This window comes from Pseudonaja textilis, chromosome 6, assembly GCF_049901715.1.
Source record: "Pseudonaja textilis isolate UNSWEBS1 chromosome 6, rPseTex1.2, whole genome shotgun sequence".
Lineage (NCBI taxonomy): Eukaryota > Metazoa > Chordata > Lepidosauria > Squamata > Elapidae > Pseudonaja > Pseudonaja textilis.
In genome coordinates this window covers 30,881,963-30,896,789 of record NC_141995.1, presented here as the reverse complement: position 1 = coordinate 30,896,789, position 14,827 = coordinate 30,881,963, and positions in this window count along the sequence as shown.

Genomic DNA, 14,827 nt, shown 5'->3' with positions numbered 1-14,827 from the left:
TGGATCTTTCTTAGCTGCTAATTACCAAATCCTTTCCATAAAAGCCACATTATAGCTAATTTCTGGACAGTCATAAAAAATGACAGCCATTCTTCCCTCACAGGGTTAGCTGTGCCAAAGGAAAGGAATAGCTAAGAACACCAAGATTCAACCTGGAAAAGATGGTCTTGAGGCCCTGACCCATGTAAAGTATTAAATATGACAACCAGCTCTTTGTCTTGTGCTCAGAAACTAATTGGCAGCCAAAGTAACTCCTTTAGTAGTGGTGTTAGATGAGTGAATCTTAATATTTTCATAACTACGTGATTTGCCATGTGCTAACCAGCTGAAACTTCTGAATAGTTATCAAAGGCAGCCCTATATACAGTTAGTTACAGTAGTCCAAATGTGAGGTGATAAACTTATAAATGACAGCATAAGATACAAATGCTTGCAACTGGCATACCAAATGTAATTTTGGTTTCATGTTTTTTTAAATTATAAAATTATATCATTAAATAATTTATGGACCTAATTTTAACATTACCATATAGCCAAATTCCACTGATCGTTCAATAATTCAAACACCAATATATTATATATTTTTCATAGTTTACGATAAGTTCAGGAAATAAAAGGTTAAGATATCTCCAAGAGAGTATCTGCCTCTTACCAACTCTTCTCTCCCTTTCACTTCATGTATTCTTCATATAGGATGCATAAAATAGCATTAAACAAACAAACAAAAAACTGGCTGGTTCCAATTGTATTATTTTTCTGGTGGTTGCTGTAGTGGTAACATTGCAGTTGTTATGCACATTGTTAATGTTTTGGAATTGTGCTGTAACTTAAACACTGCACAGGAATTATCCTTCCTAAACAGCAGTTCAGGGAAGGAATAGTAGTTAGTCTTTGAAATAGAGAAGGAGCCTTTTAACTTCAGACAGGTAAAGTGAATCATCTCAAAAGCCAGAGCAATTCAGTGTTAAAGTGGGGGGGGTCTACTACAGTGTATAAGAAAGAGAACTTTCTAGATTTAAACAATATATAGAAATTTCAAAAATAGAGGAAGGCTGTTCTTATATGAGGTGAACAAGACACTAGTTCAAACAGAGAATACATTTAGACTGTCACTTTAAAGTGCTACTCTCCATAATGAGCTGGCAATGGCATTCATTGTACTGCCCTTATGGCTGATTATATTTCTGGCTAGGGAACTAGACCAATGAATGAAGCTGCCTTTGTTTTGAATGTGAAACAATCTAAGGAAAATGAGCAGTGGATTCCTCTGACTTTGTTTCTCTTCCAGTGAAGCACTTTTTGACAATCACTGAACTACCTTCCTTAATATGGGTTGATACAAGAATGAACAAATGTAGGCAGGTGCTCAGAACAGGTGCATTAGCCATCTGCCAAACTTACTGCCTTGCCCTATGCCTGTTATGTGGCAATCAAACAATATTTAAACATACAACTAGCACTCTTCAGAAAGGGTGTTAAACCCATGTCCAAAAATAGCCCAACCAACAAATCACAGGTATGAAAGAAAGGGTTGCGGTGAAGTAAGAGAGTAATAGTAAGCTCTGTTCTTGGCTTGTGCTGAAAAGAAATGACAGTGACTGTAGCATGTGATCATAGTAAGTAGCTATATCTTACAGAACCCAGAAGTAAGCAATATGGCATAGGGATAACCTCTCTTCAAAGTAATAAAAAACAGTAAAAAGTGCAATCATGGGAAATACCTTCCCAGCAGAACCAGTTAAAAAAACTGTAAAATACTCATTATTTACAAAATAGCTTTCTTTTTTTTAGAAAGGACTAATCTTATGTTACACAAACATAGACTGTGTTTCTAATTCTGATTTTTAAATACAAAATCTAGTTCACTTTCATAACAGTGCTAAGGCCAGGTATATAAGAGGCCCACATAACACCTGACAATTACTTTTGGAAGAACTTATTATGTTTTACATGGGTAAGTCTCAGTAGAAACCAGTAGTCCAGTCTCTTTGCAATCCAAACCAACATGGCCATAGAGAGCAGCAGCCAGTAAATGGACATGTTTGCAGGACCTTAAAATAACCAGTAAAAATTGAGCAAATCCTAACCCCTGACTTTGTCATCAACCACATCATTACGATGCATGTTAGCAAAAATTGTTTCAGAAGAGAAGGGAAGACTTTACAGGTAGTCCTTGACTACCCATTCCTAAACAAGGTTGTTGTTAAGTGAATTGTGCCTGAATTTACAACCTTTTTGCCATGATTGTTAAATGAATCACTGCAGCTAAGTAAATCATGAGATCATTAAATGAATCTGGCTTCCCCCATTGACTTTGCTTGACAGAAGCTGCCTGGGAAGATCAAAATGCAATCAGATAAATCCAGGATGCTGTAACTATTGTAAATACATGCTGGTTGCCTGGTGTCCATATTTTGATCACATGTCCATGGAGATGCTGTGAATGGTGATAAGTGCAAGTACTAGTCGTCTGTCATTTTTTTCAGGGTGGTTGTAGCTTTGAACAGTTGTGAAATTAGTGGTTGTAAATCAAGGACAATCTGCACCTAAACTGGAATAAAGCTGATTTTAATTGCCTAACTGGCTGGAAAGTAAATAAATCTAGCTGTTCAGCAAATTCTCTCATCATTAAAAATTCTCATTCTAATCTAAGATGATATACTAAGCATCATTAAAAATTATATAAAATAATAAAGCAGAAGAAAATAATTTAAAAATATACAATTTATTTGCCTCTCATGAGCTGGACATCTAAATCAAGGGACTCCAAATTTCATCTCTCTCGTTTGTCAGATCTAAGGTTGCAGTACTATACTCTAGAATTAAACTTCAGAGAATTGAATGTTCATAATAAGCATTGTCAACTTCACATTTAGTATCTCTTCCCTTTTTAGCCTTTTTTAAAGCCTCATTTTTAGACATTCTTTACTCAAACAGGAATGAAGTAACATCTTGAAAATAAGTATTCTTTATTCAGTGTCTGTTCTGTATGTAACTGCTTTGTTTATAGTGATAGAGACATATGCTGGCTGCTAATGTTACACCATATGCAAAGAAACAAAATGCCTTTTATGCAAATGGACTTTTCATTCTTGTTACTAGCTAAGTGTTACATGGAATTAAGATGCATGAAGAGGTGTAAAAATCTGTGTCTATTTAGATTTGCCTGAATTTGAGAGAACTGAACACCAGGGTAGCAAGTGGGGAATCACATTTTGAACTCCTACCTCTAAGAATGAGCAAGCCATTCTAATGGAGGCTGTTGAAGAGTGGAAAAACCACTTAAAATGAATGTGCGGCCAGCATCTTGGGTGCTAAAAAAAGCAGGTGGTAAAAAAACACTTTGCAATAATCACTATGGTGAAAGCAAGGCATATTTACACTTAACCATTGAGGGGGGCTGGAAAAGAGCAAATCGTTCTACTACTGTTCAGGCAAGCCATGAAAGACAATTTCATTTGAGTAATATCTTTTCAAATATTGAGTTGGATTGACCATTGGTTTATCAGATTTAGTTCTGCAATTTTGGAATATTGCAGTTTATTTAAAAAGGAGAACAGATTTGACTTAAATATCTCACTCTATAAAACTGTATCTTCAGTTTGCAGAGGCATTTGAGTTTTTATGATACTTTATGGTTTTGGTTAATGGACAAGAAAGCACAGAACTGATTAGATACAATCTCATAATGATGACGACAATGAGAATGCATTGTGGAACATTTATTATGTTTAACATGAAAAAGAAATATCAAGGGGTGGCTACTGTAACAGCTGAAGTAAAAATCACATGGTTATCCTAATCAAAATTTGTGAAAAATTCATAAATTTATCCATCTGACCAGATCCAGAAAGTTGTATTTGTATTCTTCTTCTTACCATGAATGTTTCAGCAATTGTGACAAATTGTCAGGCTTTCATATGAAATTGGATTTGCTTCTTTGTTGTTTTAAATAAACACTTTCTGTGATCAGATTTGAAATGACTTTAAGAATGTGAACTACATAAAAACATAGAGTATAGATCAGTGTTTTTAAATTTCAATCACATATTACAGTTTCCTTGACTGGATTTGACTGCTTTGATAATTCAGGATAATAATTGCTTTACTTGGGTGAAAAGATGAATTTTAGTTATGTTATTATCAAGCTGCTTGGACTCTATGATGCCATGTATTTGTTCAAGTTAAGGAAATATTTAATTTACACATAAAAATATTATCAACATTCTTAATAATGTTATGGTGCCCAATGAAAATGAGGCTGATGACTTTAAAGAGAACTTAAAGACAGCTAGATGCCTAAGGAATAAGACAGAGAAAAGTAACTGCTTTGATAGTGGCTCTTAATCCTTTCCTTCAAGACCATTTTCTATACCCTCTACGACTATCTACTTTCATAAATTGGCATTTATCACTGCTTGGATCCCAATCAAATGCTACCTCCTGGGGGTTTCTTGATCAGCTAAGCAGCAGAGCTCAGAACAATAAAGGGTCTGTCTATTTCTTAGGGATTAACTGTCTTGAACTCCTCCCAGATATACATACTAGGAAATGCCTCAATTGCTTCTATTGAATCTTCTCAGCTATAGTCTAACACAAAACAAAGTCACGTAATTTTCTCTCAGATACCTAGTATAGTCCTCACGGTGATCCTCGGGGGTTCACCTGGCTCCCCTTTACCCAAGAGGGCCCTGATTACCTGAAACAAGGTTGCTGGTTGGCTATCAATGGTTACAGTAAAAGCAGAGAAGAGTGTTTCACTGCTCTTACCACCACACTATAGGAGCTAATAAAGTCTCTTATCTTATCTTCGTATTTCATTTTATTGCAATATCTGCTGGAGGTCCTTTGTAAACAGGTGCCCTATGGGATTTATGGTAATAAAGAATTCACAGAGGCATATTTCAATTTAAGTGTCTTGTCCTGTGTTCATTCCAAACTGTGACTAAGGTTTCACTGAACCATGCACCAGAGCCTCAGAAGCAACTCCAAGTTCTCTGAATCCTACTGGGTCTATCAATGACTTGGGATAGACTGATTGCATAAGTCCAGTCTCCCTGCCTTGGGGCATCAACAAAGAACTCTAGACCCACACGGGAATGATCTATCCATGGCAAAGGACTATATTAATGTCCTTCAACCCCAGATCACCATGCCCCCACCCTGAGACAAACATCAGACCCTATGTGTGACTTTTGCTCTCACAAACAGGGCATCAATAAGCTGGCTCAAGTCCATGAACTCCCAGCCAATCTCCAACTCTGGGTAAGTCTGCTAACAACATCAGTCTGGGAAAACTCTACCACCAACTCACACAGGTTATGGGCAGGGCCACTGCTATACTGCAAGGAGACAGACGAGCAGCAAGTCCAACTGATTCCTACAGCCTAATTTTTCAAAGAGACTCTTGCATCTGACTATGTCCAGGACAGCATATTCATTAAATAATCTTTACAATCCTTCAGTAAATGTTCATTTCATAAATTAACTATTGTTAATATTGTTAATGTTCAGTATCTCTTTACTGCCACTTAGTTGGGATCCAGATTTTGGTAGCCAGATCAGGTATCTAGATAAACCTTTTTTTTCTAAAGGCATTTCTTACATTTGACTTCCCTTACTATCCCAAAATTTAAATGGTAACAAGAAAACCCAGCTGATAAGAAAGTAAGCAAGAAAAATCATTACTTTGAACACATTTAGGGGATGAATACTTCAACAACTGCTACTAACATTTTCAAATGCCAAATGATAGTAATATTACTAATTTTTTGTAGTTATGATATGACTTTTCAAAATCTTTTCTTTCATTCCTTCTTTTGCAAGAGCTATTTGAACTATCCCCTTCAAAATGCTTTAGCAGATTAAAAATACAAAAGGCTATTTCATTCTTACAGCCTACTATTCCCAGTAACAGGTAATTTTAGGCTATAAACTTAATTGGCTTATGGGAAAAAAGCCTTTCTTAGCTTGAAACATACATGTAAAGTATTAAATCTACTGGAGACTGCTCTTCAATGGTCTCCTTATGGGAACATTTGTATGGAATAGTTATGGGTGATCCCAGATCTTCCCCTTTATCTGAAGATGAATTTCAAGGCACTGATCTGTAGGCTGGCACCTCATTCTGTCACGGTTGTCTTCAGCCTGCCATTGTTTTCCTCAAAGTCAGCTATCTCTGACTCTCGGGGGAAGAAAATAATCACCAAAGTTTGTTGACTTGAGTGAGTAGAAGAAAAAGCTTGTGACTTAAACACCTAGGCTAATCTATAGAAAGTTAATTTTTGTGTTCTTCAGTAGCCAGAATTTCTGTCTACATACGACATTTCTTGTGTGCAATAAAGCAGTTTATAGAGCTCCACTAAATCTGCAAATATTCTGCTATTATTGTCAGGTGCAAAAGACCAGGACCGTATCTGAAGTTCTAATGAAAATCATGCCTATGCACAAGAATCTACTCCAGGGCTATCAAACTCCTGGTCTGCAGGCCGGATGCATCACATGCTGGCCACGTCCACGCCTGGTTTAGCAAAGGGTGGAAAAGTCCCAATATGTCATATGATGCAGCTGTGACAATGTCTCTTACACTCTTACACTGCAAAAACATATGGACTACACAACTCGATCAGGGCAAATCAATAGATGCAAACTACATAGACTTCTGTAAAGCCTTTGATTCAGTAGTACATGACAAACTACTCCTAAAACTAAAATCTTATGGTATCTCTGGACAACTGCATAACTGGATAGAAGCATTCCTGTCAAACAGACAACAAATGGTCAAAATTGGGAGTGTCCTATCAAATTCTGTACCTGTCAATAGTGGTGTTCCCCAAGGCAGTGTTCTAGGACCAACTCTCTTCATACTCTACATAAATGACTTCTGTGATCATATTAAGAGCAACTGCGTTCTCTTCGCTGATGATGTAAAGCTGTTCAATACCACAGACAATACTGCTACCCTTCAAAAAGATCTTGACTATGTATCAGAATGATCAACAAATGGCAACTTCAAATCTCAACAAATAAATGCTCTGTCTTACATATTGGCAAAAAAAATCAGAAAATAAAATACAAGCTGATTAGTCAAGACCTTGTTGATGATCCAAACTCTGTCAAGGATCTTGGAATACTCATCTCTAATGATCTAAGTGCTAGAGCCCACTGTAACTACATAGCCAAAAAGGCATTAAGAGTTGTTAACCTAATCCTACGTAGCTTTTTCTCTGGTAATATCACACTACTAACTAGAGCATACAAAACATTTGCTAGACCAATACTCGAATACAGCTGGAACCCACATTACGTATCTGATATTAGCACAGTTGAGAAAGTCCAGAAATATTTCACAAGAGTTCTCCACTCCTCTACTTGTTGTAGAATACCTTATGCCACCAGACTTGAAATTCTAGACCTAGAAAACCTTGAATTATGCTGTCTTCAGTCTGATCTAAGTATGGTATATAAAATCATACATTGCAATGACTTACCTGTCAATGAATACTTCAGCTTCAACCATAACAACACCAGAGCACACAATAGATACAAACTCAAGGTTAACCGCACCAAACTTGATTGCAGGAAATACGACTTTAGCAACAGAGTGGTCAATGTCTCAAATACTCTACCTGACTCTGTGGTTTCTTTCCCAAACCCCAAAAACTTTAGCCTTAGACTGTCTACTATTGACCTCACCCCTTTCCTAAGAGGTCTGTAGGGGGCGTGCATAAGCGCACCAACATGTCTACCATCCCTGTCCTATTGTTTCTTTTATTTTTCTTATAAGTACCCATTTCATGTATTCATAACTATGTATATACTTATACCTATTATCTTGTAAGTGATTGACAAATCAAAATAAATAAATAAAATAAATAAATAAATGTGAGTGTGATACTCCTGATCTACTCAGTTAACAATTAGCACTATTTTCGTGTTAGATAAGGGTCAATGAAATTCAAGAGGGGTTTGGACTTAATCCATTTGTGGCTAGAGATTGTAGGCTGATTCCTCTTTTGACTCCACACCAGGTTCTGTCACTACTTCTCCTAAAATTAAACAATAAATAATTGAGCTCCTGATAGGTTTATAGCTATTGTCATCCCTAATGAGAAATCTGACACCTTTGGAAATGCAAATTTCCGAGAAATTTTGAAACCATAATGTGAGCATTCTCACCATGGTCATTGTAGTAAATTGGTCAATTACAACCTCTGTGAAAAATTAATGAGATTCCTCCTTACTTCATTACATGCCTTTGGAATCACTGCAGTTTACTTATGTTTATTTTCTCTCAATGTACAAAGAAACAAGGGGTGTAATCATTTAAAAATATTATTTCTTCTGACCTTTGTTGGGGGTCAGAGGTGCTTTTCTAAATAAAAATGATGTGCTTTGAAGCATGACCAACTTCCTCTTTACTAATTTTTAATTAATAAATAGGTGGGCTATTAGTGAGCTTCCACAAGGAAGTTATATACTATCATGTCGATTCAGCATTTTTCACAGTGCTGAATGGGTGTAAATATTGTAACTTGAGGACATTATTGCAACTATGGTGAAATTTTAACAGACAAAAGTGAAAATTCTTTGAAGAGAACACAAATCTCGAAAAAATAATGTTAAAGTACTTTTAAGTAGTGTTAAAGTAACACCAACTAAAATTAGAAAAAAAAACCCACAAGTAAGTGAATAATACTCATTCCAATGTGCAAGAACCTGGTCTCACAGACACTTTTTAAATGTGTGATTTGTATCTTGCTCATCCCTGGAAGGTTTCTTAGAGATTTAAGAAAGAATATTTACTATATTTGAAAACATTTTGATAAAGATAGCTCTGTGTGGATAGTTTTGGAAGACAAAAGTTTATGTACAGCATATACAGATGTGTTAAATAAAGCAAGATAGGCAAATCTTTTGACTTGAGGGCTGTATCTGTTACCAGATAGGGATGGGTTAGAGGCTGTGAATGGATATGTATATTCACAGCTTTTCTGGGGATGCTCGAAGAAAATGGAAAATCCTGTTTTTCTTTTCTCAGTGAGTCTGCTTTCTTCTTCTTCTTCTTTTTCTTCAGCGTTTGTCTCGCGCTCGGGCGAGGTCCGCTAATGTCCTTGAGTACTGCTTCCACACCTCTCTGTCTGCCACGTGTGTCGGGTCTGCCTTCGCGATCTCTAGATCGGCCTTGATCGTGTCCATCCAGCGTTGTTTAGGTCTACCACGCGGTCTCGCTCCTCCGACAGTCACCTTCATTACAGATTTGATGATGGATTCTTCCTTGGCGCGGCTCACGTGGCCGAACCATCGTAGCCGGGACTGCCTCATGACCGTGGGGATGGGCACGACGTTGAACCGTCTACGCACTTCTTCGCTCCTGACGCGATCGAGTAGGGTGAGGCCTACCGACCATCGGAGCATTCGCATCTCCATTATCTGGAGTCTGCTTTCGACTTCTTTGGTCGCCGGCCAGCACTCTGCGCCGTATATGGCCACGGGCGCACCACAGAGTTATAGATTTTCGCCTTCAGGCGCATCGGCATCTTCTTGTCACAGAGGACGCCCCGTGACGGACTTCCATTTGCCCCACGCTGCATTGATCCTGGCTGCCACCTCAGTTTGTAGTAGGCCTTCTTCCCCAAGAGTAGTTCCCAGGTACTTGAAGGTGGAGGCGCGCGGTAGCTCCTGCCCGTTCACGTGGATGGAGCCTGTCATTTCATTGTCAGTGGTCAGGTATTCGGACTTCTTTAGGTTCAGCCGGAGCCCGAACTGCTCGAGGCGGTCGTGCCACTGTTGGACTCGGTGCTCTAGTTCAGCCTTGCACAGGTTGGCCAGGAACACATCATCGGCGTAGAGCAGCGTCCATGGGGCGGGCGTGTACAGGTCGTGTGTAATTGTGTCCATCACCAGAATGAACAGCAGTGGTGAGAGAGCAGAGCCCTGGTGTACGCCGACGGTAATATTAAACTCCTCTGATATCCCAGCTGCCGCTTTTGCACGGCTTTTGTGACATCTGTATAGGAGTTGGACCCATTGTAAGGAAGGCGGTGTGGAGCGGGATTTTCTTCTCTCTGTGAGCCTCCATCAGCATCCGCACACCGAAGATGGCGTCGGTGGTGCCGCAGTTCTTGATGAATCCAGCCTGGTTGACGCTGATGTCGACGGTGTCCCGAATGCGCTTATCAAGGACGCGTTCAAAGATCTTCATAGTGTGTGACAGTAACCTGACCGGTCTGTAGTTGGAGCAGTCCGCTGGGCTGCCCTTTCCCTTCCAGATCGGAACAGTGGTGCTGCGTACCACCAGTCGTGTGGCACTTTTCCCGTGGAGACGATGTTGTTGAACAGCTCGCACAGCCACAATGCCGAGCCCGGTAGTGCCTTTTCCAGAAGTCGGCAGGGATGTCGTCTGGTCCTGTTGCCTTACCGTTTTTCATGGCCTTGATGGCGTCGGCGACCTCGCTGGCATAAATGCCTGAGACTGGGCCTTCAACTGGGTCACCTCGCGGGTTCGTGGGTGTGGGAACTCCTCGGTGGAGATCTTCTCAAGTATTGCCGCCACCTCTCTGCAGCGTCTCTGGGGTTGACGATCAAATTTCCCCTTTCGTCGTTGATCCCCTGAAACTGGTCAATGTCCAGGGTCTTCCTGTGTCTGCTTTTGGCTAGGCGGTAGATCTCATTCTCGCCTTCTCGCGTGTTCAGCTTCTCGTAGATGTCATCGTAGTGGGAGCTTCTGGCTGTCGCTACTGCTTTCTTGGCTGCCTTTTTGGCCGCCTTGTATTCGCAGAGCTTCTCGCTGGTCTTGTCCTGAAGAAAGGCCTTGTAGAGCCGTTTCTTCAGGTGTACGGCATCTTGTACTTCCGGTGTCCAGAGCCATGTATCTCGTTCGATGCGTCTCCGTCCTGGCTTGGTGCAACCAAGCTGTTGGCAGCCGGCAGTGTGAACAGTGATCTTCAGCATGGACCACGCTTCCTGTGGCCCGTCGACCATCTGCGGGAACTGCTCCGGTTTGATGAGGGGTCCCGCCATCTTCTTCTGGTTCCACCACTTGATTCGTGGCTGGTCTGCATTTCTTTTGTCAATCCTGGTCTTGGGCTTGCTGATCCTGATCTTCGCCATCAGCGGCCTGTGCTGACTGCTCGATTCGTGACGGGTACGCCTTGGCGTTGAGCACGTTTTAGCGGCTCTTCGTCGTACGATGATGTAGTCGATCTGTGTGTGGTGGCTCCCGCTTTCTGCTATGGTAGGTGAGGAGTTGAGATTCTCGCCTAATGAAGCAGGTATTCGTGATGGTCATATCATGGGAGTCGGCAAAGTCCAGGATCCTCTGGCCATTCTCATTCAGATCGCCTGTGCCGTGCCCACCGTGGCACTGGTGTCCGCTTTTGTCCCGCCCTACATGACCATTCAGGTCGCCCGAGATGATGATGTCGCCTTCGTGTGGGATCTGCCTGAGTTGGATGTCGAGCAGTTCCCAGAAGGTATCCTTCTCCTCCTCGTGACATCCGGTCTGAGGGGCGTGGCAGACAAGATGTGTAGGCGCTGCCTCTCGGTCGCACGACGATTATCATCAGTCGCTCTGTGAGGCGCTAACTTCTGCGACGGAACTTTGCCAGCTTGGACTGACAACCACAGCTACACCGCCGCGGTTTTCCTTACAGCTGGTGTATATGATCTTGTAGCCGCTCTATAGTCGTAGCCTTGTTGCCCTTCCAGCGAGTTTCCTGGAGGCAGCAGATGTCCAGCTTCCTGTCCCGCATGGCCCTGACGATCTCGGTCGAGCGTCCAGTCAGCAAATCCACGTTCCAGGTGGCCACCTTGAGCGTCTGGCAGTCCTCTGTTCCCGCTTGCGTTTTTCACACGGCCGTGCTTTCCGCGTGGACCATTTCGTTGATTTTTGGCGCAGGCCAATGGTCTCCTGCGCCCGTCGGTTCCCGAACGCGGTAGCATTGGACGTGTGTTTGTAGTGGACGTTTCCATCATGTTGATGCGGCATTTGAGTACTCCAGCCGGCCTGTCGCGTGGGCCTGTCGTCGGAGGGTCTGCTCTCAGTTACGGTCAGCTTTGGCTCGCGCATCCAGGGGACACCACTTGGAGGTGGCAGACCGCTCGTCCCCCTCAGTGAGTCTGCTTTATTTTGTTGATTCCTGTAACCATTTGGCAGCAACAAGATAGTGATCTCAAAACATATTGCTGGGGACTGAGTCATCTTAGAGATCCAAATCATGACTGTTAGATTCACTTCAAGATGGAGTTAGATTGCTTTTTGGATTAATTAAAACATGTCTTGCTGCATATGTCTGGTGGAGTCACTGGCTAAAAGAGACGGGGGCCCTTTAAGGGGACTAAAGAGACATTCCAGCATGGAATTGTTTTGGGGAAGAAGACATCTGAGATCAAACCCATAGATTATATCTGCTGTTTCCCAAGTGTAGGTAGTCAGCCTGGCAATATTCTTGTAAACAAGTGTCAACAGTAAAAGAACTGCTTTGGGCTATTCATGGAGTAGTTCTGGTTGCTTGCACTTGACTATCTGGGGGCCCTGTTTAGCTGACACATGACCCTGGGCCAATATACAAATATTTTCAAATATTGTGAATAAGAACTACACTTAGGCCACCACACTCAAAAAAAAATTTTTTTTTCAAAAAAGAGATCAAAGCACTGCAGAATTCATTAACTCTGCCAAATGGCTTATAAGGTGCTGCTTTATATTTTTATGCAAAATCAATGGGAAAGTCAGATTCACTTTACAAATCATGTTACTAACTTAACAACTGTAGTGATTTACTTAACAACAATGGCAAGAAAACTTGCAAAATGGGGCAAAACTCACTTATCAACTGTCTTGTTTAGCAACAGAAATTTTGGGTTCAAGAACAACCTGTATAGAAGAATACAGTGTTTTATTATGATCATTATTGATGCACCTTTTATTGGAATATTCTACTATTTTTCCCCAATGATATCATTAAATAAAACACCATAGAAGTATATTTCTATTTGCTTCCCCCTTACAGGAAATAAATGAGAATGTAATTAAGCCAGATTTGAGCCAAATGTATTTTTGCATTTTCATTCATTGCATTAACAACATTTTCCATTTCATATTTTATTGCATGCAATTAATTCAATAAGAATTTTATTAGAACCAGTGAAAATGTCTGTGGGGTACATAATGATACTGGATCAATTCCATGTAATTGTGATGTTATGAATAAAGATTGATGAAAAGATTAATATCTTGATGTTTACGATTTCTTATATTTGCATATTCCGATTTCATCTGATTTTATAGTTAGTTCAGTGTAGTTACTTTAAAATTACATTTTGATTCATATATCCAAGGGTGCCATAGCTGGGCTCAAAAAATTTAGATAACCGCAAGATAGCAGAGAAAAGAGATTAAAGGAGCCCACTACTTCTTTGCTGCTACATAGAGAGTGCCCAGGCCAGATACGGTATCCTTGTTATAGCTCTCAGCATCTTTTAGAATTTTCATAACTTTAGAAACTATGGCAAAGCAGTTTCTAAGGATTTTAGGGAAAAAAATAGTCGTACTCTTTGGCTTTCTTTCAGTTCTAATCCTGTACCAGCAAGAGACACTGGTGCCCCACAAAAATCTCTTTCTTTTAGCTGACTGGAAGTACCAAAGTACCAGAAAGGTGTATATGTAGAGCATGCAGAGAATTCTCCTTTGGCTATTGGATCTGTTGAAGGAGTTCTCAGAAGCAAGAGTTAGTTTCTGCTTTAGAAGTGGGCATGTGCATGCCGCAGCATCTGATTTCAAGTAGCATGGTATTGGTTTTTGCTACATTGGCTTTCTTTTATCCATATTACATTAGCTGAAGGAATATGCCCTCTTTACAACAAAATTGTGGGTTGTCTGAGGCTGTCTTAATCATGCCATGAACTCACATTGTTTGCTAACTGTTCATCTAATCAGACAAGTCATAAATAACTTGTTATTGCATCAACTACATAATGCTGACCTTATAGATTTATGTCAAATGCACTTTTGCTTAAAAGATGGAATCAAGCTAACACTATTCTAACAACAGTGATTCCTGAATATGGACTGAAGTTGTTTATTTTACACAAACTCCTCTGGGAGTAAGTCTTAGTACTAATCAGAATTTGAAATCATGGTTATTAGCTGCCTTTTATCTCTGGTAGTGCTAATTGGAAAAGGTGTCTGCTTTGTCTGAATGACATTCTCAATCCCTAAAAATCTATCAACCATAGTTAAGGAGCAACAAAAATTGGAGCTAAGGAAAAAGTGTTCTTGCATTTACATTAAAAAAAGAACTAGAGTGGATTAGAGTGGATTAATGCTTTGTTCCATTTCTCTTTTTTGTATGTTTATAATTCTTTTAGCAGGAGCAGAAGTGAGCATGCATGTTCACTTTAACTAAATAGAATGATTTAATATGTCATCTAAACTTCTCTTAGTCAAGAGAGTAATCATACTTAAGTTTGTCTTATTAGCATACTTCTCCATAGACTTTATTAGATAATAACAAAAACCTATTTTTTTTCTTACATAAGCTTCTGGAAACAAACAGAATATAAGGGCAAGTTCTGTTGGACACCAGCAACTGGCATATATTGAAAAAATATAGCCAGTGTGTTCTCTATCAACTGAAAGATCATGAATTTATAATTGTCAATTTGATGGTAAATCTTTCAAAGTAGTTTATTGTAATGAGGAAGTCCAGCTACTTGGAATATGGAAAGGATATCTTTCATAAAAGTTTGTTTGAAAAAAATTAATTTAACTATAAAATCTGTAAAGCTAATAAAACTATAAAATCTAGAAACACATTTGAACAAG